We start from the raw sequence: 17335 nt of genomic DNA, 5'->3' as shown, positions 1-17335 counted from the left end.
GCTCTGGTGACAGAAACTCCCCTAAGGGTGAGAGTCTTTAACAAGGAAATGTCAATGCCCCACTCAGAGAGAAGTAATCTTCTGTGAGATCTAACAGTGATTTAAGTGACCACCGTTGGGATGTCATGGTACAAGTGTGTGATGTATCATCAATACTGCAAGCACAAATAAAATCTGTCAGGGAGAACTGGGAACCAGATAGAAAATACTGAGTTTCTCTAACTCCATTGACTAAAATGCTCTTGGTTAAAAGCCAGGAAATCTCACATAGTTCTCTGAAACAGAGCCCTTGGCTGCTGTTAGCCCAATTGTATTTGGTCTAGATCTTGGACCCTTATCTGCCTCCATATCACTGATGGAGAAGACCAAGCAGGAAGTCTGGCTGCTCTGAAAATGCTGTCCAAATAGCTAGTGACACAGCTACAACACAGTGGATTTTGGATTGAAGTTGGTCCTATGTTTATTCTGTGTGATAGTATGGAAAGCACTTGACATGGCTTGGGATGTTGCTCTGCTGTCTTACAGCTTCTTAATGCCATTGCTGAGTGTCCTTGCCTTCTGAAATGAGGATAAAATCATACAGAAAAACACCTCTTCAACCTGCTCCCATCAGAGACTGTGCGGGCTGCCCTGAGCTCTTCTGTCAGACTCATCTCAGAATCATTCCAGTCCAGTTTTAGATTTTTCTATCACTTCTCTTTTGTTCCTTTTTTCTTCAGGGACTTTGAAAGACCATGAAATTCTGGAATTCTGGAGAGCTCTGGGACAATTCTGGACACTGCAGGTATGAGACATATTTTTTGTGGTAACAATTTTAATTTATCAGGAACTCAAATGGGCAGAAAGATTAAAAAAGCCCACATAAAGACCACTGACTTTTATTTGGGAATCAGTCTTATTGATTAATCTTTCTGCTTCCACAGGTCATTTGCTTTTAGTAATGATACTTTTTTATATTTCTATGAATTCTTGTTATTGCTAATAAGCTACTGGGTTAGCTGGATCGATCAATCACAGCTGGTTCCATTCATGGTGGCTCAAATGCCCAATTTTCTTGTAAGTTATTTGTACCTTCTCATAGACTGAGAACAATTTTTTGTCCTATATACCACTGTCACAATTTCTTTCAGGGGAACTTGACTCAAGGCCACCTGCTTGCCCATTTTACATTACTTATTAAACTCACATATAGCCAAATTTTTTTTTTTAATTAAAAAATGTTTGTGACAAGATTTTTTATCATATGGAGAAATGTATGGAAAGCTAGAACACTAAAGCTACAAATTGGTTTGTGTGCTATTCACACATTTTTTACTGATGCAGTGGGATAGAAGCAAGTCTAATTTTGGGATGCCTTTGCTTTTCTTTTCTGGACCACTGGATATTTCATAGTTATGTATGTAATTTCTTTTAAGAGATTCAGGAAACCACCTAGAAATTTGTTTCAGTTGTGAAATGTGGATTTTCCTTCAGATGTCATCTGTGAACTCTGTGAAGAAAACTTATATTAAAGGAATGTAGCCCAAACTTGAGGCAGTGGAACAGGATGCAGTCTGTGCCCGTGGCTGCCCTCCTGTGTCTGATGCCACTGTGGTGTTCCTTACCAGAGAACTCACAGCTCCCAGCAGGTGTGACTGACTGCTGAACTGTTATACCAGGATCTCTACAAATATCACTTATTATCACTTATGACTCAGTTCACACTGCCAGGAGTCCCTCTGGAAAAGGGAAACTCTTGTTAATAATAATAAAGAATAAATAAATAAATGTAATAATAATAATAATAATAATAATAATAATAATAATAATAATAATAATAACAACAAACAACTAGTTAATTTGAGGCTGGTATGTCTTGTGCCTAGCCCAGCTTTGCAGGAGGGATGGAGGAGTCAAGTTTCTTCCTGGAATCTGCACAGCCAGGTAACACATGAACAAATTCTGCTCAGTGGGAGGGAATCACCAAGGCGCTTACAAGCAAATATCCAGAGAGACTTAAAGGAGGAATAAACACATCCTTTTCCCTTGTCTACCCCAGTCCAAACCAATTGGCTTTTAATTTTGGTGCCCCAGGCAGCCTCCCTGCTGCCAGCAGTCTTTTGCAGGAGGAGCATGAGGGTTTTCTGAGTGCTGGTGCCTCTGAGGGCTGCTTCTGGAGTAAAAACAGTTTATGCTTTCCCCCATATTCAATGCAATGTCTAAGGACACCATCCAGTTAAGAAACAGTAAGAAGAGTAATTAAAGAGAATAAAATGTGATATTAATAAAAAAGAGAATAAAATGTGATATTGCTACTCACCATCATCTAAAATGATAACAGTCTGTAATGTACTGTAATTATCTAATTAATTATACTAATAATCACTAATTAATGCATATTTTAAGAGATTGGAAAAATGTGCTTTTAAAGTGCTGCAATTGTCTGGCTGTATCTGTGATTTGACACTGAAAATGCTCACCAGAAAAAACATCTCTTGTCTGTAGCACAGCGATTTCCTGAGGGGCATGCAGAAGTCAAAAGACAATACTTTCCTGCAGTGACTAGACAAATCTTGAGATCACTTGAAAGAGTGTTGGGAAAAGACTGGCATTTTCCTTTCAGCCATGAAGATGCTCATCCTATTCACCACTTTGCCAATTTGCTCAGAAATGTTTCCAAACAATGACTAAAATGTCTCTGGAACAATCTGAGTATATAAGACTACCATTGTGTCTGGAAACACCACAAATATTTGTCTAAGCTGCAACAGACTTTTGATTTTTAAAATACATATTTATTAATAGGAAAACTTTGCAGTAGGCATATTTTTCTTATTACACAGGAGAGCTTCCTTCCTGCTTGAGTATGTGTGCTTACTGCTGAAGTTCATTATAAATTCTGTGTTTTTTCAGCATAGAATGAGTCTCTTCTAAATTTACAAAAGCCACAATTTCTACTCATGGAGTTGCAACAGTCTTGAGTGTGGTATAAAAACTATCCCATAATATTCCTCAGAGCCTTGAGTGGAGATGGTTGTCCTAAACCAGTCATCAGTCCAGGGTGATTGTTTGTTCTCATGTGTGAGAGTCAGCTGGGGACTGTGTATTTTAATCTCAGTTATGCCATTGCAATGCCATTGCATTGCAGCAAAGGTTGTTTCATTAGATGTCTATTGTCTTTGTCATCCTGTTCCCAGGCTGGGGGGGAAAGTAATGCATGGTAAGGAATGAATGATGCCTGGAAAAAAGCATTATGATTGTTTCTGACTTATAGAAACTATAGGTAAGCTGTAGCTGTCATCACAAAAGGAGGCTGGAATTGACAGTTTTTTGTGGATAGGGTGTTGGAAACTTAGTTACAAAGAACACTTGTTCTGTACATAAACTTGAGACTTAATTTTTTTAACTAGCTGTTGTGTTTACTAGAAATCTGTGCTGAATTTGTCTTGAGTAGGGGGTTGTTTTCTATTTTCTGATTTCTAATTTCTCTGAAAAGTTGGATGTTTATACAGTATTGAAAGTACTCTTAATAAAAAGAAAAAGATTCAAAGTGAGCCAGCCTCTCCCTTCCCTATTTTTTTCACCTAATCAGTCAGCCAGTTGTAGTTGATTGCATCTTATCTATACTTGAACACACTCTATTTAATCAAGATTAAACTTGCTTTTGCAAGTTGTAAAAATCTATCAGTGGTAAAATTAAGAACAGTGTAATTTTTAGTTGGGCACTGTATTTACCAAAAGCCACAGAAAATGAATAAAACTGTTTATTAGTCAGCAAAATATATTTGTGAAAGACAAGCTCTTTTCTTTCCCAAGGGCTTTCAGCTCAAAAAAACAATGTATAGGTGAGACTGATAGGAAGTGGGAAAACCAGAGGAGCAATGAAACAGAACAGAGAATTTAATGTATATAAATCAGTAAAAAAAAAGAAGCTTGTTCAATAAACAGTTGAAAAGGTAATTAGATGCTCAGCTGGATTATGCCTATAGATAAAGTTCCAAAGGAAAGAGAATATCATGAATCTGAATCCTATTTTATTAGTCATGGACCTTATCTTTTTCCCTGATGTTAAAAAAATTGCAAAGGAATCAAATCTGTGTGCTCAGGAACAAAAAAATAATTCTTCTAGAGCAATTGTAATAATTCAGTATAGGAGCCCTGAGTAATAATTGCTGGATTTCTGTCATCATCTAGATTCCTGGGGATGGGTAAACTGTGTTAATTAGGGAGCCCATCTCCCTTGGGAGAACTGGAGAATCTTCTCTCCAAGCTCTGAGTCTAGCAGGGTACTGCCTTGCAAGCTCAATGGCACCTGAACCCAGGACAGGAGGTTCTGGTCTCCACTGCTCCCACATTTCTCTTACTCACACATATTGGCAGGTTTTGGAATTTTCCTTAGGAAGCTGGGGAGCTGACATACTGCAACACATAATCTCCTTGTAATTTTTTTACTTATCTGACTGTACCACAAGGTTAGAAGAAGATGGTTTTTATTTTCCCATGGAAGATTTAGAAAAATTTTTGTGAGCAAGTCTTTACTCTCAACATGATAAACTTTTGAGTGTTTTTGGAAAATACTCAGGAGCACCTCTGGGCTGCAGTTTCTCCCCATATGGCTGGGTAAACCATACAGATCATCCTTACAGCAGCTCTGGCTTGGGAGAGAAAGGCTGTCCTGGTCAGGATGGGTCAGGGTCTTTCTTCCTTTCTTCCCTTCCTGCTGCTCTGAGTCCCAGGGTAGCTGCCTGTGGTGCTGCTTTATCCTAAGTGTCTGTGGCTGCATCAGCACAGGGCTCTGGGTCCAAGCAGAGAGGGTTTTGTTCATGAGAAGTGAAGAATCAGAGAGAGGGCATAAGTAGAGTTTTGGGTTGTTTTTTACTGTATATTTAACCATGTTGGGAAGAATGGGAGAATGGATCTGGATTCTGTACTTGTTTTTGGTGCTTTTAGCCTATAAACAACTGAAGTAGCTTTGAAATTTGTCTGGTGCTTGAATGGCTCAGGCAGAGATTGCTGAGGCTCTGTTTACCACAGCTCAGATATGGAACAGCTGTTAAGCTTCTGGATTTTTGTAACTTTGTTCATATAATTAGGTTGCATACAATTCACTGTTCCAATCTAATTTTTCAGTGATGCTGCTTTTGACATTCTTTAGTGAATTATTATCCCTCTGTACAGTTGAAATTCAAACACCTTTTTTTTTTTTTTGCCACTGAATGATTTTCTTGGCTTTTCTTTCAGAGAAACATATCTTTTTAAAAATTTCATCTTGCAAGAAAGAACAACCCCAAAACATTCCTACTGCATACACATTCAAAGAGTTCTCTGTTCAAAAGCAGAAGCCTAATTGTTAGTGAGTCACTTTCAATGTCTGATTCTGTTAAATATACTGCAGATGAGATCTAGGCAAAGATAAAAGGAATTTTAATCTTGAATTGAGGAGAGCAGCTTTACAGTAATAGCTCGACCACACAAGGGAGGAGACCCTTTTGTGATTTGCACATGAAGTTATTGTTTTAAAATCTCCTTTGAAAAGAACAGATTTACTGTTTAATGTAACCCTTACTCCAGTTGTGTTTAATTCAGGATAAATATTTTGGCTTTTTCTCTGAAGGTGCAGTTTGATATTGACACATGTACGGTTCAGTGCCGTTATCCTGATTTTCTTTGTGTCCTTTAATCACCTGCTGATCCAGTATTTCCTCCGTTTTTTCTCCCTGTGTAAATACTCAGTGACCTCATCTCATCTCCGTGCAGACTGCAGGGCAGCTGGCAGCCTTACACGTGTTGCTCTTCTCTCCTCCCCTCCCCACCCCCCAGACACTGGGGTCTGAATAGTTCTTAATGAAATTTACATATTCATGAAAATAAAGTCTTAAGCACAGGAAACCAACATGCAGAGTTGCATTAATATTGTAAGGTCTACCGTTCAGTGTTTTTATGTGCAAACTGTTCCCATGGCTGTGTGTGTATTAGTCCAAGATCAGTCTTCCAACAATGGTGTCCTAAGTTGACTATATGATGCTTTTATCCCCAATCACCTTGTTCTCTTTATGCTGAATAATAAATTTTGCACCTTTAAGACGTGTTCCAGAGAGTGAAGGGGGTACAGAAGAAGCAGAAGTTTGTTTTCAGACACTGCACTCACCCCTCCACATTCCTGCTCCTGGACTGTGTTGTCTGCTGATGGACAGACAGTGGGACAGAGCTCTCTTGCTTTTAGTTAGTTTAGCTAGCTGAGGCAAAGAAGTTCCCTGGACTGTGAGCTTTTTTTTCCCTTTTTCTTTGGACCTGTTCAAACCTGCTCTGGACTGAACACCCAGGCGAGCACCGGCAGCTCACACCTGTGGCCCACCGGGCTGGGCCTGGGCCGCGACATTTCCAGTGCTGGAGGGACAGATAAGAGACTGGGTGAGCTGAGCTGCAACCCTGGGAGGGACTTTCTGAGTTTGTCTTCTCTTTTGGAGCAGCAAGGGGGTTTATTGTTTAATATTGTTTAGGTTTTATTGTTTAATAAACAGTTTTTTCCACTTTTCCCCAAGGAGGTATTTTCTCCTGGACCGGTTGGGGGGAGGGGCCGATTGAATCTGCTTTCCTAGAGGAGCCCCTTTGGGGGTTCTCTTCAAAATTTGCTGTGAACCAGGACAAATGACATGTGTTTTTATGTGCAGCACAATGGCACCTGGTGTGTCTGTTTTGCCATTTCTCACTCATACTAGTCAGGCATGTGCATCAGTTTGATAACCTTCTCCCATCTATTGTGTGAATGAGGTAAATGACACATTCTTCACTTCACAGATATGGACAGATGAACTGACTTCCTCATGAGCAAACAGAGGTTGTGTTGTGGAGCCAAAATGCTTCCTCTGGCTACTAACCCAATCCTTAGCAATGTAGCTGTGAGAGGATTTTGCTGTATGTAATGCCTTTGAAAATTTGTACAGAAACTTTGCAGTTGTTCAAGGACAAATTAACAGCAGCAATCTCTGATTTTCAGATTTTGTCCAGTTTGCATATGTGAATTATGTGACCAGAATAGAGTGCAAACCTTGGGATTCCTGTTCTGCAGGCATCCCTTGACTCTGTATCAATGCTTCTGAGAAGGAAGTATTCCTTTGATTTTTATTTTTTTTTTGTCTCATCTCCTCTTTAGAAGTCCCCCGAGGGAAACACCAAAACCTCCATAACTCCATATTCCCATTGTCCTCATTTATCTAAAACTCAGTCGCTAGAAATTAAGTCTGGTATTGCTTGTCCTAACTCTAACCCACTGAGAATAGTGTGTTACCCTTCTTCTGTGACCTTTTTTCTCATTTTCATATTTTCACACACTTGCAAGGCCACCCTACCAGCCTTCCTACAAAATAATGCCAGTCCTTCAATTGTTTCCTGTCAATAGTTTCCAGATGCCCACTCTCTCCTGTCACTTTTCTTGGCAGTTTTTCTCTTTTCCAGTTCATGCAGGTGGCCTCCCTCTTCCTTGGTGTCCCCAGCAAGTCCCTCCACTTTGTCATGGCTTCATCACACACCTTGTGACATAACTGTCAGCCAACACATGAACTCTAAAGCATTCACCACGAAGCAAGGCAACAAATTCCACTTACTGAACGTTGGTTTCTGAATTTCACTGACACCCACTTAACCACTAAGTTCTGTTTGTGGATTGTTCTGTACCCTCCTTGTGCCTCTGTCCATCAATCAACATACCTGTATGGTTCACCTATTTTGACCATCCCTTTGCTTCCTCTTTTGGATTATTATTAGTAGTAGTACTTCTCTTGGTCCTGTGTTTTTGGTGAAACTTTAAATATACCTCTGTGTTAGTTTTCCCAAATTACCTTATTTTCATTATTACCTTGGCCTCTTTGATTTCTCTTAATCCAGCTTTGCTTATCTGAGAATGTGATCATAACCTAAAAACAACAGAAGCACATCTCCAATAAGAATGTCACCAGCTGGACAGTAACATTTTCAAGTGCTGCTGTCCAGGCTGTGTAACTGGCATGTTACAGTATGAACCTAAGCAGAAAATATTCTCAGAACTAACTCTTAGCATCCTCCTTGTACCTTTCCACTGTGTCTGCTGCCATCATCAAAAAACCCTGCAAACTTAGTGTTCTTCAGTTTCCATTTTGCAGAGGGTCAGATTGTGTCTACACAGAATCACTTTAACTAATGCTCTGGCATTAACACTGGAGGCATAAATTTAAGCTTTTGGTGCAAGAATTCAAGGAATCTGTCCTTAACTGCCTACTTTCTTTGTGTTTTAATTGTAAGAATAAAGTTTACATGAGAGTGTTGCACTGTTTTGCAATCACAGCTCCATTTTGGTGTACAGGCATAGTCTACAGCATTAGAAGAGAGAAATAGTGTTGTCAATTTTTCCTGTATTTTTGTTAAGCCTAAATTTTAACGAGGGGGTATGTAATCTGAATCTCCAGAAAGAGTACTCTAAAATTTTAAAATTTATGTAAAGCCTGCATGAATTTAACATTTTCTCTGCAAGCCATCAAATATCCTGTCTTTAGCACATGCGCAGGTCATGTTCTGTAACTGGTCATGTTCTGTACTTGTCCTTTCTCCACCTATCTGTTTTCTCTCTGATCACATTCTTAGAAAAGAATGGAGGAAAAGCAATATAAAGCTGATGGTCTTTCTAATCCGTGATTGTGATTTTATCTAATAACTTGTCTAACAGCTTTGTTTGTAATTCAGGCTTCAGAAAAATTTAGCTAAGTCAAACTCATGATCTCATGACTGCCATGTAAATGAGCATTGGCATCTACTCTCATTCTGCTGAGAGAAGATCAATTTTTAAGCTGGGTAATTTAGTCATAGCTTAATATAGAGAAAATCGACTGGTTGAAGCATTTATTGTCCCATATAGTAAAAAAATACATGAAACTTCAGCCCTAGTAATGAAAGCAGTGGTTACTAAAGGCTTAGGGTTTTGGGTTACCATGAATACAGTTGCCATCAAGTCAACTGCCTCCAGAAGAATTTATATCAGACTTTTAGGTAAGAGTATACAACATATCTCTTTTTTCTCAGTAAATACATAACTTCTCTTTCTCATGCTGTATCCTTGAAAGAGGTCGAATATAGAACATGGGGCTTTAAAACAAGGGATGGTAACATAAAAGAGGTAACCTAGAATAGTGGGAGGATAGTTTTTAATATAAAAATGTATTTTCTACCTTCATAATTTTGTTTACTTGTCAGACTAATACATTGCAGGGCTGCTGATCTGCAGGTTAAAGGTATATGTGCAGGAAGTTTGTCATTATTAGTTCACCTCAGAAGGATGTGCATCATAGCTATATTTCAACGAATGATATTTGACTGAAGATAAAATATTGTTTCAGATAAATAAAGGGAAGCATTATTGTAAGAAAATGACAAATGTTTTAAGGTTTTAATACAGTTAAAGGCTTTTTTTACTGATAAAGAAATCATAAAGAAAATTAAAAAATGCTATTGAAGGAGAAAATGTAGTGAAAAGAAAATAATCTATCAATAATAATTGATCCATTCTTTGAGTCCTAGGGGTAAAAATTTAAAATTGTGGGGGAAAATGATGCATTTGTAAGAGAGAATATTGCATTTCAATCAGGGAGCTCTAAGAGTTAATATCAAATTATGCAAGTAGTCTGAACTAGCCTGTGATTTTGTGCTGCTTGTTAGATTTTAGGAGAGGGAGCAGATTGTCTTGTTTTTAAAAGTGTGATACAGTGTCATGTGTGAAAGTCAAGCTCCTTCTTCTCCCTCTTGGAAGCTGTGCTTCTTTCTTTTATTAGTGGAAATTTAAATAAAATTTATAATGATATCTTGATATACAGTAAAATGTGCTCTAACTTCTAGAGAACATGTCTACTGCTGATAACTAAAGAGTGTTAAAGATTGAGGTTAACCATTCCTGACCCTCTTTTTGTAGTATTTTACTCTCTTCTGACAAAAGCCAAGACTTTCAGGCTTATTCTGGCAGGAATTTGGGGAGGTTAAGCCCTTTGGTAGCATATGCAAAATGAGCAGAAACGCCAGCTTCATTGTGTCAGTCTCAAAGGAAATTTTTTCCCTGGAGCAGCTGTCAAGGGAGCTAATAAAACACTGAGCATTTGTTAACTAACAAGATTGGTGAATAGTGAGTAACTAATTTACATGGCAGGCAGCAGCTTTCTATGAAAACCTTCATTTTTTTGTGACTGTGGGTGTAATAATGATTGTTATCACTGCTGTCATTGGGGGCAGACTGTTCTCTTTACCTCTTCAGCCTCTTGAAGTGGGCAGAGGGAAACATGGGAACAGCACAAAGCAAAGCAGTTGTTGGCATATGATAGTAAAAAAAATTGCTGCAGCTCTTGCCATTATTTTGAAACTGGTAGAGGCACAGGCAGCTAAAGTGTTGACAATTTCCGTGGTTGGGTGGGTAACAGCCACTTTTCTGCTGTCAAAGCTGAGGGCAGCAGATGTTTACACCAACAGGGGAATGTCTGAAGAACAAACCGCAACTGGTCCTGATCGCCTGATTGAGACTTGGTCCTGTGACCAGTGGAGTGGATGGACAGGTCTGAGAGTGTCCCCTCAGTGAGGACAGGTGGGTGTGAGACTGTCCCATCAGTGAGAACAGGGAGGTCTGAGAGTGTCCCATCAGTGAGAACAGGTGGGTCTGAGAGTGTCCTGTCAGTGAGGACAGGCAGGTCTGAGAGTGTCCCCTTGTGGGAACATAGGAAATTTCTCTGGCTGCCCTGGAGGGCTCGAGACCCTGCTCAGGGGGCTCAGAGACCTTGGCACAGAGGCCAAGACCCCTGTGCCTTTGATTGAGCCCTTGGAAAAAACAATTACCAAGCTTTATATGAAGGATTACAAGCTAAAAGTTTAAGTAGAATGATAGTGAATTTATCACAGGGTGAAAAAGTAGATTTTGGGGTTTTTAGAATGGGGTTTCAGGGGGCAAGATGGAGGAATATGGGTGTGTCCAGCTTTTCTCCTTCTTGGCCTCCATCTTCTGCTGTGATGTTGGAACTTTTAGATTGGTTTGGAGTAGAAGCTCACTGTCTAACATAGGTGATAGGTATTGGAAAGTAATTGTAAACATTGTTTAGGTAGTTTTTAGTATAAAGACATAACACCTGCCCTGGGGGCAGGCAGAGTGCCTGGACTGTCTAACTGAATGGACCTCAGCTAGACAGGAGAAAATATTTTATAGATAAGGAAAAATAAACAACCTTGAGACTGAGAAGTGAAGAGCTCTGACTCCTTTGAGCACCAGGCTGGGAAAAGAGACTCATACGTATCTCGGGGTCACTCTGATCAGCAGAGATTCCGAGATCCCCTCAGTGAGGAGAGGTGGGTCTGAGACTGTCACCTCAGTAGGACAGGGGGGTCTCACGGTGTCACCTCAGTGAGGACAGGTGAGTGCTCCCTCCTGCCGTGGCTGGGTGAGGGACAGCCAGGCTCCCACAGAGCTATTGCAGGGGCTGTGTGTAATTCCAGCTCAGCGTTGTGCACTGGCTGCTCTGTGCTGTGCAGTGGCTCCTCGGTGGCAGTGGCAGCAGTCAGTGGCCCCAAAACCACTCTCCAAAGGCTTGGAGTGGCATCCCAGAAGGTGCAGAGGGCATGGCCCTGCTGGGGGTCGCAGCAAACAAAGCAGAACTGTGTGAGACACTGCAGGTCTTCTGTAGCACAGGTCTCTTCCTTGGTGTTGGGACGAGTACGTGGCCCATGGGGGGACACAGGTACTACCAAGCTGAATTCAGCACCTTCAGCCAGGGAGTGATTTGGGTTGGACTGATGGGAAATTATAACACAGGGCTGAGGTTTGAATTGTGCAGAGCCAAATGGGATCCCTTCTCCACCAAGAGCAACAAAATTAAATCCTCTCTGTAAAGTAGATTCTCACACCCTTTTCTTGGTGCCTACATCAGGGAATCTCCCTTTTTAATTTAAAAAACAGGAACAGATGGTGCTGCCCACATCTCTTTCCAGTCCCTTTTATTCCACAGCCTTTTTGTGAGCAAACCTGAACAGGATCTGGAGGGTTAAATTTTCTTCTCTTCCTCTTGATCTTAATCCAATTTAAACTTAGTCCTCATCTCCTCTTTGGAGATTCTGTGCTCCACAAGGTGTTATGAAACTCTGGATAAAGGGTAGAATCCACCTGTGACTGGTGTGAAAACTGTGCCACCAGTACAGAACAAAATGGTGAATGACTGCAGGAGCAATGTCCAGAACTGACTTCTTGTTACAGTGGTTGTCCTTTACTAGTTGACTATAACAAAGGATTCCCTCTTTAAAGGCAAGTAACCATATTCAGCCCTATAAGTTGTAAAAATATATATTTTTTGCATAGGTAAACCATGCCAACAAGAAATAAAAAAAAAGAATTTCTACCCAACAGCAGGTGCTATCAAGATTTTCATACCAACTGATGTTTTGTAATGTGTTTGCAGAGAAGGGGAGGAATGGATGTACCACGCATCCTTCTGTAATGCTAGGTCATGGCACACAGTGGGATATAAAAGTGGCTCTGTCACATCTGCCTTTCATCAAATGCCAGTACAAGAAATAATTTGTGAAACTTGGGAGATATTAGCAGAAAAGAATATCTAAATTTTTGTATTTTTGTCACGACTGTGTGTGCTGCAGGCCAAAACGCTAGAGCAAATCTGGGTATTTCTAGAAACAGACTTAGGCAACAAATACATTTTAACATAAATTGGGTGTTTACAACTTTTAAATGCTTTTTGTGTTTAGTGATGTCTTGATAAGACAAATTTCATAATCTGTCCATATAAAGACTATGGACATCAGGGTCCTGCACAAATTTATGATGTTATGTTCTAAATCTGCATGTATTTCCAGTTTTAGGGAAAAAATCTGGCTTCGACCACAGGCAATGCCAGTTGTATGAAAATCACGTGTCATTATTATGAGAGGCCCTGTCCCTGTCATTGCCTCTCAAGAACATCCCAAGCCAGAGTCCTGCTATTGAGAGGTGAAATCCTGAGTGCACTTAAAAGACCCAAAAAAAGGTAACATTTATAAAGGTGTGATGGTGACCAAGGTGTCTTTTTTACACAGTTCAATGACTTCTTGTGCACTCCATGTCTTCTGCCAACATTATTAACTACTTGCTCTGACAAGTATTACGTTTAATAAAAAAAAAGGAAAAATACCATTCTGTGTTAAAACATCCTACAAATATCCAGTTAAATATATTTTTACACAAATTCCATAGGTTGACAAGCTTGTATTTGAGAAAAAAATGGCATTTCCTAATCCTGTATTTGATTTTCTCTGTTATGGACTAAATCCAATTGCCTAGAGTGGAATAAACCTTGGTAAAATATGATATTTGTCTTTGTTAATCATGCAGAGCACCCACAGCTCAAAAATATACTGAAGTGGAATAATGAGCCCTCAATATGCATCCTAGAAAATAAATTCTGGAAGAAATGGGCCCTGTGCTAATAGCCAATCCGATAACCTCCTCCTGATGAAAAACCTACTGGAAAACTTGAGATGTGGATTATTGCTTTTTTGGGTTTTTTTTCCTCTTTCATCAGTACTTCTTCTGCACAGGTTTTTCAAAAATATTTTCATGTTCAGAAGGTGTAGGGATGTTTTACTCTCCCAGAAGCTCACATCATTTGCACAGTTCACCAGTGGCTCCCCAGTTTCCTCACAAAGGTGACCCAGAATCACCTCCTTGGTATCTGTGTCCCATTATGGATGGCCATGCTACTGGATAGAGTCACAGTGCTGGGGCTGCCCTGATGGAAGTTGTGTCCTACACCCATGCCCTTGCCAGAAAATGGCCTGTTCTATCAGAATTTTCAGGAACAATGTAAATGATTACACTTGCTGGCTATTACACCTCTTTGCTGACTGCAAGATCATCTTTGACATCACTCTTGGTTGATGTGACTCTTAGCCTCATGAGTTTCCTGATCTTATTATCCTAAGGATATCCAAAGGCTTAGAGGAGACTCATTTTCACAAAGGTGAAGATAACACAGGAAAACCAGAACACCTCTGTTCTACTTACTTGCCTATACTCCATGAATATTTATTTGATCCATCTAATCCACCTCCAGCCCCACTCAGTGCAGGGGAGATGATCCACGTGTGGAAGGCTTTGGTGGCTTTGCTGGAATCGCAGCTCTGAAGTGCACTGGTCCAGCTCAGTGGACCTGTCCTGGGTCTGGCTGGATGTTAGTAGGACTGACTTCTACCACCCATTATAATCATATTTTATAAAAGGAGATTATAGTCTGGCAATTCTGCCTTTTCTCTTAGCCATTTAGTAAGCAAATTAACACATATAATGAATGCATAACTTCCACTTTTGTCTTCTACTCTAATACTTTCCTTCTTTTCTTAATTGAAAATCAGTTTGATTTCAACAGGTTTTTTCTGTCGATTCATGTGTCTCAATCCTTGGAATCTCTCGGTTCGTGAGTTACTCCTTGCTGATGAGTAGGCCACACTCATTTCAGCAGACACATATACCACAAATTACATGTTCTCATTGTACACACTTTTATCTCATCAACTCACATTTGAATCTGTTGGTGTTTGCCTGTTGTTAAAAAAATTCATAGGGCTTTATCCATTTATTTACCATTTTCAAAATCCATTTGCCTTTATTTAGTAGATGTCTTTAAATATAAAAGGCCTACTAAGGATCATGACACCTTCCAGTTTGTTTCAGGCAGAAAAAAAAATTTCAAGGTGGAGAAATGCCCACCAGCACACAAGCTGTCCAGTGAGCTGCAGAGCTTCATCTGCAGTAGGCTTTTCTCTGTTACTGAGAATCATTTTGATTCCTTGTAGAACCGGGTTATCAATTAGACTAGTCAATATTTTAATCCAGTGTGATAATTCTCATCCCCTAGTCAAACAAATATTGTTTGAGAATTTGAGTCAAACAATTTTCATTTGCTGTATGCAAATTACTTGTTTGTATTACAGATGATGTGTAGTGACCACTGAGGCAAAGATAGGTAGTAGTGGGCAAGAATCAGTTCTTTATTTTACATCCCTGACTAGCCTTTGGTCATCACTGGCACAGTGGGATTGTTCAGTAGCTGGCACAAAATACTTCCTCATTGGAAGAATTAAAATAGGAAAGGCTGAGTGTTGAATAAAAATGCACATTTCATGAAGTTCTTCAAGATAATTACTGGTGCTAAAATTCTGGGGTTTTTTAAGATTCATGGAAGTTCTTGCAAATAAATTGCTGATGATCTGAATGTACATGAAGGACTAATTTTGACCTCCTTGAATAATGATAGCGCTAACTTGGTACTTTCTTTTTGTGTCTATGTTAATGAACGACTTTTTGTACTACTTGACTAGATCTAATTTGTGGCATTCTTTCATGTTCCAGGCAGCCAAGTCACATTTTCCCTCCTAAGCATGTCACTAAGATTACCTTTCCCTTATAATCACCTATCAAAAGGATTTTGTGATAGCATGGGGAGGAGTGGTGTATTGAGGTGTATTTCAAGGACCTGTGTGTAGCACTCTTTGCATTTTTCCTTTTAAGCTCAGTTCTAGAGGGGTTTTTTTAAGATCTGAATGCTCAGCAGGGGTGCCATTTTGACTTTGAAGAAAATATCTGCCTTTTCTGATAAAATTAATGTGATTCAAATAATAAATGTTCAGCTTTCACAAACTGCTCCAATAATGCATCTCGATTGTGACAGGGGGAACTGCATCTTTGTCAAAATTAATGTCCCATGGTTACTGTAAGCCTAATTCAGAATCCAGTTATATCTACTGGATTCTTTCAACAATTCCTGAAAATTGTTATGATGGGTCATATTTTAATTGTGATTTCATCCAACACAATGCTTTGCAAAATTTAACTTATTTTGGTATGTGGTCTTTAAGATTAGGTTTGGGTTGGGACTTTTTTTTTTTTTTTGCTGTTACATCACTACATTTTTAATAGTTAAGCTGTGCTTTCTCAGCAAGAATCTATTTTTGCTTTGCACTTGTCCTGTTCTCTGGGAAAATAAACTGATTTGTGACTTTGTAACAAAAACCAAAGAAACTTAAATTTCAAGCTGGTTTTGGTTTCTTACAACACTTCTATCATCCACACTCTGGGAGCTGGACCAATACAAAAATATTCACATAGGCTGTTAAGTCATTGGAGTGAAGATCTAATTTAGCTGATATGAGCACATTTTGTTAATTTCAGTGAGGCAACTACTTCTATACCTGGCCTGGTTTTGACTGGGGTAGGGTAATTTTCCTCCCAGAAGCTAGTATGGGACTATGTTTTGTATTTGTGCTGGAAACAGTGTTATTAAAACAGGGATGTTGTACAGCTGAGCAAGACTTGTACAATGTCAAGACTTTTTCTGCTCCTTGCCCCACCAGTGAGTAGGCTGAGGGTGCTCAGGGAGTTCTGAGGGGACACAGATGGAATAGCTGACCACAACTGATCAGTGGGATATCCCACACTGTCTGACATCATGCTCAGCACGTAAAGTGTAGGGAAGAAGCAGGGGAGACATTTGGAGTGATGATAGTAATTTCCCCAAGTCCCTGTTACTCGTGATGGAGCGCCACTCTTCTGCAAATAACTGAACACCTGCCTGTCCATGGGAAGTGATGAAAGAATTCTTCATTTTGCTTTGTTTGTGCACCACTTTTGCTTTACCTGTTAAACTATCTTTATCTCAACCTACAAATTTTCTTTTACTTTTCCAATGTTTTCTTTCATCCCACTGGAGGAGCAAGTGAGTGGCTGGTGGCATTGGTTGCTGGCTGGGTTTAAACCATGATGATGGTGAGCAGGCAACTGATGGAAAAATCTATTCAACCAGCAGTCCCTTCAGATAGGAACTTAAAATTGTCTTAGAAGGCCTCTGCTATCTCTTTGGCCTCTGTTGATCACACCTTCACATAATTGATTTACCAGCACATTCATAGATAAGAAGATGCCTTGGACACATTCATATCAAGGTATTTTTTCATAAATATTTGTTGAGTTCTGTTCCAACTACTTCCCTCTCTATTTTTTTTAACATGTATGTATTTTTACACTTTAGAGCTACCAGGAAAAAAAAATCAAAATTAAAGAAAATAATCCAGGAACAGAACTATAAAACTTACTTACAGACTAAACCATCCCACTGTTCAGGATGGTCTTTGAGACAGTTCACAGGCTTTGCAGCTGTCCTCTCCTCTAACAGGGGTTTCCTTCCATGAATTGGGTGACCAGCTGGTTAGTTATGGAAATGTTAGATTCAATGAAGGACCGATATTATGAAGATGTAAAGGGTATTTTGGGTGTTTTGGGTACTGTTTTGGGTACTGTTTAGACAAAGGAGGTTTTCAG

The sequence above is a fragment of the Molothrus ater genome, chromosome 2 (genome assembly GCF_012460135.2).
Source record: "Molothrus ater isolate BHLD 08-10-18 breed brown headed cowbird chromosome 2, BPBGC_Mater_1.1, whole genome shotgun sequence".
Classification (NCBI taxonomy): Eukaryota; Metazoa; Chordata; class Aves; order Passeriformes; family Icteridae; genus Molothrus; species Molothrus ater.
Note: the sequence above shows the minus strand (reverse complement) of the source record.